The sequence below is a fragment of the Opisthorchis viverrini genome (genome assembly GCF_000715545.1).
Source record: "Opisthorchis viverrini unplaced genomic scaffold opera_v5_151, whole genome shotgun sequence".
In the NCBI taxonomy this organism is placed as follows: domain Eukaryota; kingdom Metazoa; phylum Platyhelminthes; class Trematoda; order Opisthorchiida; family Opisthorchiidae; genus Opisthorchis; species Opisthorchis viverrini.
In genome coordinates this window covers 850876-859689 of record NW_008751807.1, presented here as the reverse complement: position 1 = coordinate 859689, position 8814 = coordinate 850876, and the positions used below count along the sequence as shown (strand labels likewise).

Genomic DNA, 8814 nt, shown 5'->3' with positions numbered 1-8814 from the left:
AGCTCCGATACATTCAGGTTTGCCAAAAACTAACCAATCATTGAAGAGCAAAATGTCTATCCGCCCTTTCCAATCAGTCGGCCAACTGCAGATATTGCGGGTCGATAGCATCATCGTCCCCGAATAAGATTGATCTTTGCGCGTCCGCAGTTCTGATTCGTCATTTGCCGGTCGTGATGACGCCATCTAGTGCCTATATGAGAACAGGCCGCAAATGGAAGAGGGGATGTGCACAATTGATCATAGTAACGAAAACGCCTTTCGTTGAAATACGGACGGCTTTTGGGCTGTTTTCGAAGCAATTTTGCATTTGGAAAATTTCAACAGCAAATGTCTAGACAGTGAACAGTGCTGCCAAAGTGTACCGCGTGGTCGACTTGAAAACAGAGTAAGTCTCCTCAACATGACTGTTCAGTTGGTACTGAAAAGGCAGTGTTATCCCATATTTTACTGGTTGCACATGTATCCAGGCAGCACAAGTCGCTTGGCTATGTAACAGTTGTGAATAGAAGAACTCATCGTCTCGAAGGAATGCTTTCGGATTTGCACGGAGAGTTCCCTCTGGACTGACGAATTCACGGGAATTCCCTCGTTATTAACCAGCTCTAAACTCATCACCCTTCAGTGACAAGGAAGCTTTCAAAATTTCGCCCTGCATTCTAGCCGAAAAGATCTTCCTTTGAACACCTGCAATAAAATAATATTCAGGAATTTTCAAAGATATATCTAGCTAAACTGACGATAATGAAAAATGTGTTGAGACTGATTCATGCATAAATGGGTGTTAGTGGCGTAAAATTTGCCTGAGGACGGGCGTGTCCATGGTGTTTCCTCCTGGTTTAGACCAGATCACAGGGTCTGCGAATGGTCCCAAAGTCAGCATAAGGGACACCACTAGTGATTTAACCTGTTATGTACAGTAAACCATAGATGACTGTGATAATTTAGTGCTGTAATGGAAATTAGCCTTCTACAGTATCCATGTTTGTAAAATGACTAACTGCATGATAGAGTCTTGTGCGTGTGGATGAGTAAAATGCTATCAATTATCTAAGTGATACTAAGTAAGGGTTGAATAGAACCACTGTGTGGTACACGTAACTATGATATGGAAATAGAAAACTACAGTCAGTTGCAAATGAGTTCGGTTTTCATCGGAGACTCAGTAAATCTTCCGTTTATGATGTTCCTTCTCAACTGGATGCGCTACCGTCTAATGTTTCAGTTGGTAGGCTATTCGACATATCGTAGTATATTTTCATAAAGGGAACTACTCACAAGGTTTTTGAAGAATATCGTAAACGAGGGACTCAGTTGAGTACCCCGTGAAAACCAAATTGATATGCAAATGGGAGTACCTGTCGAAACTTGTCCCATATGGGTTCAAGTAAAACATAAGTTTGACGGAAACTTAGGAAATGAGCTTTCTTGGTGAACCCGGGAAGGGCGAAACCGGCCCTGAGCTACTGGTGAGTTTTCGGCAACCTTGCGAGTAGTTTGCTTTGTGTATACGTTATGGAAACTTTTAAAGTCAAAACACATCGACTAATTTAACTAACAGAATCCAACGTTTCTGTTGCCGATTTTACAACCAATTGTGGAAATCCTTCAAGAAGGTTGCCCGCGGCAACCAAAACGCCGGATAATAATATATCATTCGACTCCGCTGTCTTGAGTTTAAAAGTTTCTCTATTATACGCCATGTGGCGCTTAATTATTTTAACAATATTGCAGCCGGGTCGGGCCCGAATTTCGTAGCTGTGTTGCTTGAAATGTTCGGATACTGCTGACCTTGAGCTGATAACACGGCATCCTATGTTGATCTGTTTACGTGCCGGTTGTCAGGGTCAACCATTATCGAGATAGAGTTAAGTTTATCCCCAGCCACAAATATGCTTAAAATTTGTGGTTTTAAAATATGCCAGTGCAAACAGTAAACTAGTAGCTTCCTGAAATGCTACCCTGTGCCAAAGTTTGAATATCTGGTTTGGAGTGACAGGATACACGAAACTACTTATCCTCGACAAGTATGCAAGAACTATTCACCGATATTGAACTTTTTAGGACAAAAATATGATACCTGATATCATCTTAATTGTAAGTGTTGTACAATTCCGAGTACTTCATTTGGTTGCTTTGGAAAACGCGGGCCACAATTTTTATTGAAGATCTCACTGCGAACTAATACTAGATCAAGCTGGATTGGTTAGTTCTGAACCGAGCAGATTAAATGTATCTTTAAAAACACCGACATGAATGAGTGGGTATGACTGGTCTAGTACCGGGTTTTAAGTCAAATAAAATATTAGACTGATACTGAAAGGCTTTTGGGTTACGATCAAGTATACGGTGGACGGCTCTTAATGTTCTTGTCGTAAGTACCACCATCCGAGTCTATGGGGACCTGATGTGGTTCGTCATTACAAGACCCTGGTCTTAATTGACGTTTAAGTCCGTTTTTTCGCGTATATTTCGCCTGTGTTGCAGTTCTATCGTGATACGTTGAATGGTGTTCTATTTAGCTTACTTTATATTTTTGTTGTGCTTTATTTCTATGTATGGATCTGCAAGTGATTCGTTTTAACACCCAAGACATTCCGAAGTTTTAGGAGTGAAATGGTCCGTCCAATATTGTAAAGCTAAACTAATTCTTGGCTGACAGTAACCAGCCATATGTGTATAATTAGTGCGCATCTTGTGAGTCGACCCATATGCATGCTGTGGGTGAAAAATCCTTATATGCCTCTACATGAGTTAACAGTTCTGGGTCATCATTCACACATAGCGATTGCATTACAGTTGACCTACGTCTCCAACTCCTTCGGTTTTAATATAGATAAACAGTGTTCGGCTGGTTGTATACACAGATCGTTAGAAACCGCAGTCCGAATATTGCCTGCAAAGGTGTTAGAGATGACTGTGTCCAACTGGCTAGCTGGTTTGAAGTGTTTAGCCACATGTGTGCCTAAGATGCGTCTCCTTAGTGGCGCTGGCCACCAGATGTCTTGTTGCAGGCACTGTGATGCCACATTTTTCAGTTGTACCCACTTGGATTAACACTATGGGTCACCATTTGTGGATTTTGACTGCTCTAGAACTATCCCTTCCCCTGTTTGTTCCCCAGTTTTACTCCCTCAATTTTACGCCGTGTACACGGTGTTCAGGTGGATGCTCTGCAATTCAGAGCAAACTCACGTTTTGCGAATTTCCATCATGGTACTGCGATATGGCAGACCAATAGGGAAACGCTTGCCAACCCACCGTGTAAAGCTTAGGATGGCCTGAGAAGCTGGGATAAATTACTGCTGCGTCACTAACGGAGAACAAAATAGAACGACGCTTGGATTTTGTGGTCATCAAATCATATGCCAGATAGAAAACCAGTACCAGCTCTTGCTCCATACCTGTATTTTTACCTTACAGCAGTAAACGTGAGCACAATCATCCCAGAACTTGTAAGAGGACTCTGAATTCAAGGTCACTGGGGTGTGCAGACACCACTGTGACCGTATTTATAATGAGGGGATCGGACAAGGCAGCCAACTGGCTCCTCGTCTGTGTTAACCTGACCGTTAAGTTAATTTCTATAGATGTGAAACAGAGGACGAAAAGCTTTTCACTATTAAACACTGTTATTAACCTATTTTCTTGCTTCCAACCCATCTGAAAAATTTTGTATTTCTCACTCCGACACCCACGGTGATTGGGACATGTGTAAATTTATATTCATGAATGTGAATAACTTACAGATGGTGTCTGTAGAACTCAGTCATCATTCCCTCATTTTGTTTAATAATACAAAAATTATGGCCTTTAATGTGTATGTATTTCTAACCTAATTGAGCCAGGTTAGCATTTCATATGAAGTCTTATCCTTGCTTGAAAAAGTTGATGCGTTTGAGGTAAGCACTGCTCAGATATGGCATTTAGTATTAAACCGAAACAGGCACTTTGAGTTTGTTGGAAGAAACCACAAATCCCGTTTTACATATATTAGCTAGTAAGTTAGTTAGTTAGTGGTTAGTTAAGTTGGTTATTTGTTAGTTAGTTAGTTAGTTAGTTAGTTAGTTAGTAANNGTCTTTTCGTTATAGTTAGTTTTATTATTATTATCCTAAAATTAGAAATACAAGTACATGTAACGTCAACGAAAAGACACCACCAGGGATGACACTGTCACTCTAGACAGCCTTTAAATTTCTTCAGCCAATTTCCGATCCAGAAAACACATGGTCTCTATCGTTGCCACATACGATGGCGTCGGTATGTGTGAATGCCCAGTGTTTTTTTAGATCGATGTCTGCCTTGATTGAACCCCTTTCTTGCAGTGGTCTGTGAAAGCTGAAAATTGCTCTAGTTGGTCCAATTGATATATCTTTTTAGTACGCCATTCTATAGATAATATCCTCTGAGCTTAAACTGCCAATAGGCCTAAGAAGTACTGAATTACGAAGTAGCCCCCGAAACAGGCTAAGCGGATGATATCACCGCATTCTTACTAAAAGTGAGATTCTGGAGCGCTTCGCACACCAAAGCACGGCCCCGAAAAAGCCATTAGGTTGCACTCGTGTATACGGTATTTTTGATGCGCTTTCCCAAAACGTAACCAAAAACTGCCTACGGTTCAGTCATCTATCGGAAACTGACTTTGCTGTTTTTCCCTCCGGGTTTTACTCGTGGTATCTGCACACAAACTGATTCTTTTGGTTCCGAAATTCTTTCATCAATCCTGTAATTTTGAATGAAGCCTTCTCTGTAGATGATAAACCAATTTTTATCAGAATGACTATGAAGTTTTGCAAGAATTTTCTAAAACTAAAGGATGTTTAGACTGAAAAGTTAATTTCTGCGAACGACTGATGGCAAAACATTGTTAGCTGTAGCCTTTAGGTGTCAGAGGTTTACCCGTAGAAAAACATTGTTAGCTGTAGCCTTTAGGTGTAGGTGATACGGGATGTTTCCTCCAAATCGAAAACAAGCCATCAGATTAATCTGTTTCGGAGTGCCATGACTCACACAAAATTCAATTACCGGTCAAATCATCTGATAAAATTTTCCTTGCGAAGAAATGCTGTTTATCAGTTCAGTTGCAGCTGCTGTGTTGATTAATCTTTCTGACAAACAGCGTAACTTCGTGAAATGCAACATTCTATATTAAAACTACTCACGAGGTTGTTGAAAAGCCTTCGAGATTGTGAGTAGGCTCTTTCAAAGAAAAAGTGAAGCAGCCTTTGTTCAGCTGATTCATTTGAACAATATCATAAACGAGAGATCTATCTGGTATTCATTTGAAACTGGACTGATGTGCAAACGAGTTTATTTCACAATTTCCGTATTTGACTTGGTAAAATTTCAATAAAACCAGCTCCACTTTTTTTCAAATTGTCAGGCGCGGTCAAGGTTCCATACTGGTTCACCCTAGTTTTTTGTCCCCGAATAGTGATATATCCTCTCCTGCATTTCAGGGACCATGTAAAGCCTCGATAGAGACAACTGCTTCGTTTCGCTAAACTCAACATCCATTTCTCCTCGTGTAGGTAGCTAAGCTACAAGCAGTTGATTGTTATCCTAGCTTGCTGTTCATGATTCTGCTTTGGAGAGTGAGCTTCCGTTGGTCAGTGGTGTCCTTCAAGACACCTCTTCGTTACAGACTTAACGAGGTTGCTGAAAATTCTTCAACAGCCCACGACAGGTTTCGCCCTTCTTGGGGGCTTATCAGGTAGGCGCAGTCCCCGAGTTTCCGTCAACCTTATGTTCTACTTGAAACCAAATTGCACGAAATTGGCGGAATACAATCCTTTCCAAACAAATTTGGTTTTTGCGAGAGAATTCTGTGGAACCCTACTGAAACTCTCGTTTATGATGTTTATGATGTCGAAGAAGTTTCAGCAACCTTATGAGTAATGCATTGGGTATATACATGTGTCGCGATATCTCGAATATAGTATCAACTGAAACATGCGCCGGCCTGATGCAGCACATTCAGTTGCTAAAAAGCATCATAAACGATAGCTCCAGTTGGGTTTCAGGTGAGTGTCTCACAAAACCAAATTCGTTTGAAAATGAGTGTATTTCACTTCCTCATTACTTTTCAAGTTCACCGGTTCTACAGACCACCATATCCTTATTCGCCATGTATCTGGATTCTGATATTGCGGGTCAAAACATTTAGCCGATGAGCTTTTACATTTGTGTGGTCAACTCAGGTTGCGTTCTTAACCTTGAATTGTTAATTTTGATCATGACTAGTATGAATAAATAATTACTCAGTGGTAGAACATGAAGGCACAACATGCACCTAGTATCATACATGTGCGGTGTGTGCACGCGTGTCTGTTCCTTTGTTCTACGCAGTTTCTTCTTGTTCGTGTGGATCAGAATAAAGATAGTTGAAAATTATCAATGTTTTACCTTGTACAGAGGACCAAAACGGTTAGGGTCTGCAGACGGACTACTTAGGGCACTACAAATAACAACAGTTACAACTGAATCCATTGTGAATTATGTTTTCGGTGCTGTTCATACTCCCAAACTACAGACCAGTTATCAACACTTCAACCTAGTTAACGACGGTGTTAGTCTTTGACCGCAGTTTTCCAGATGAGTAGCTTCTCATATGAGCAGCCTCGTGGTTGTATAAATACCTGTTAGGTATTATCAGTATAGATTGAGTAAGCGATGAGTACAGATTGTGGGCTGCATCCATATAACTGGTTGCCTTCCGACCTTGTGAATTGCACCGAAACGAATTTCCTAAACGCTATTTTCGAAACCGTGACATGTGTTCGTTTCGAATCCTTTTCGGACCTTGTGTATGGAAATGCGCGAGAAGTTATCTTCAAAACAAGTATTTCTGTTTTTTTTTTTAAGTACGGACACTACTTGCTTTGCGGTCATCGTATCACCTACATCATTGTTTTCGTTTGAAAATAGGCTATGTACAGTGTGCATTTACAGGTCAACGCTCACGTGCAGCGTAAACACAATGCATCATGTGAAAGTATATTCCAGGATGTTGATTCCTAACTGTTTAAAGTGGACATCCTCAAGTTGTTTGCAAAATTGTGCCCCTAATCGAGGAGGCATCCTCAGCGCTACCAATTTTTCATTAATCTGCCAAATATTTTCCCCTTGGCCCCTCTCACTAGATCCGAAAAAATGCACGTGTTGTGATATTTTAACACTTTTTTCACTCCTTTCAATTGTGCACGTGAAAAATTTGAATTTTACAAATAAGGGACGAAAACGGCGTTGTACAGACACAGATTGGTTGATTCCTACAGGTCACCTGATCAATGCCAGGGTAACTACCAAATCGTTTGGTTTGGGGTTTTTTGTGGATGGTATCGGGACTGACTTAATTTGATCGGCTGTGCTTCTCTTATCGCAAGAGCTCTGGGGTTTGTTTGCGGCACAAGATTCGGAAGGAGTTGACTGGGCCAATCCGATGGCCAGCATCTAACACATGTTTGGATAGCGACTATGCAGGATTGTTACTTGTCCTCTGAACTACCGTTATTTTGACGTCTTAATTAAACACTTTAGAAAGTATCCTACCACACGTTTCCTATCAGTGTAAGGGTCTTCGCAGCCGCAAGAGAAATTATTGACCACATGAGAGCCCCAGCTGTTCAATCTACCGAACAACAGTCGACGTTTTTGGTCGTGAATGACCTACTGGGCTAAACCAAACTACCTGCCATCGGGATTTCTCCATCAGTCAACAAAGACAAGTTTTGACCGTGCGTTGTTTCCTTCGCATAAACGCCAATCCAATTCCGAAGGTGCCCGGTCAAAAGCTTTGAAATATATTTGTGTCTTTCGTCACCATGGCTGCAGGTAAACTGGTAAGTAACGCTAATGAGGTTTTCTGGCCAGTAGTGCTGACCGTTTAGAATGGTGTGTGAAGTTCACCTATGGTCACGTATGAAGGGTAGATTCATATGGATGTTGCCACATCACTCTTTCTTGGAATACTCTTTATTGGGGATTCTCTATTCCGTCATTGATGCAGATGGTTCTGAAGCTGAAAACGAGGTTTTGACCCGATGGAACCTTTTAAAAATCAAAACAAAGCTATTGGTATAAGGAGTTAGACCACTCCACCTGACCTTACGATTTACTATTTTTAGTGAAGAAGCTAAAATTGCTGGACCACTATTTAATTCTTCCTCTCAAGAGAGTCAGTTTAGAGTTAATACTATCGTAAAAAGCAAAGATTGAACACTTGCGTTCGCCCAAAGTATGTGCGAACTTCGAGGACTTTGGGGGTACCCGCGCATCACTCGAAAGCCGCCAACTCAGGTTCACTGTCACTATAGTTGGCGTGATTTGACAGTTCATTTGGGGCTGAGGTACCACTCACCGGTAGAACAGATAGCTTTTTTTTACAGCAAATGATCAATTCACCTCAAGGCATGCGCTGATGTTAACCGGACGGCAGTTACCAATAGAACAGAAAAGCCATGAAAACCCGTCTCTCTTGACTGACGCACACGACAGTTCGTTGGTGGGTCATTCGGAAACCTGGCTGTATTGTGTTTTGGTTGACAACCACATGATTGAATCTTTTGAAGAAATTGTGCTGTGTTGCTTTCCGTGTCCGTATATCATGCATGGCACGAAAGTGAGAGAGAATTAGCACGAAGAATCCAATCAAAGAAATAGCGCCTTGCGATCACAAAGTTTTATTCAGTAATGTGATAACAATCTAGCCAAAATAAACAATATGATGTAACAAAATAGACTAAAATAAATTCAGGGTAAACATCAGAAGCTGATGTTTGGACTTTAAACAAGAATGCAAAGCCAGCTGC

The 8814-nt window shown here is 41.1% G+C and overlaps 1 protein-coding gene across 1 annotated transcript in view; it reads left to right on the top strand.

Annotated features, from left to right (window-relative positions):
• Nucleotides 1–217: 217 nt before the first annotated feature.
• The window catches only part of T265_06918 (hypothetical protein), a gene marked incomplete at both ends in the record, with an annotated part of 35409 nt that continues 26812 nt past the window's right edge, over nucleotides 218–8814 (top strand). The window contains one exon of the mRNA XM_009172316.1: nucleotides 218–388. The remainder of the gene's footprint in view (nucleotides 389–8814) is intronic.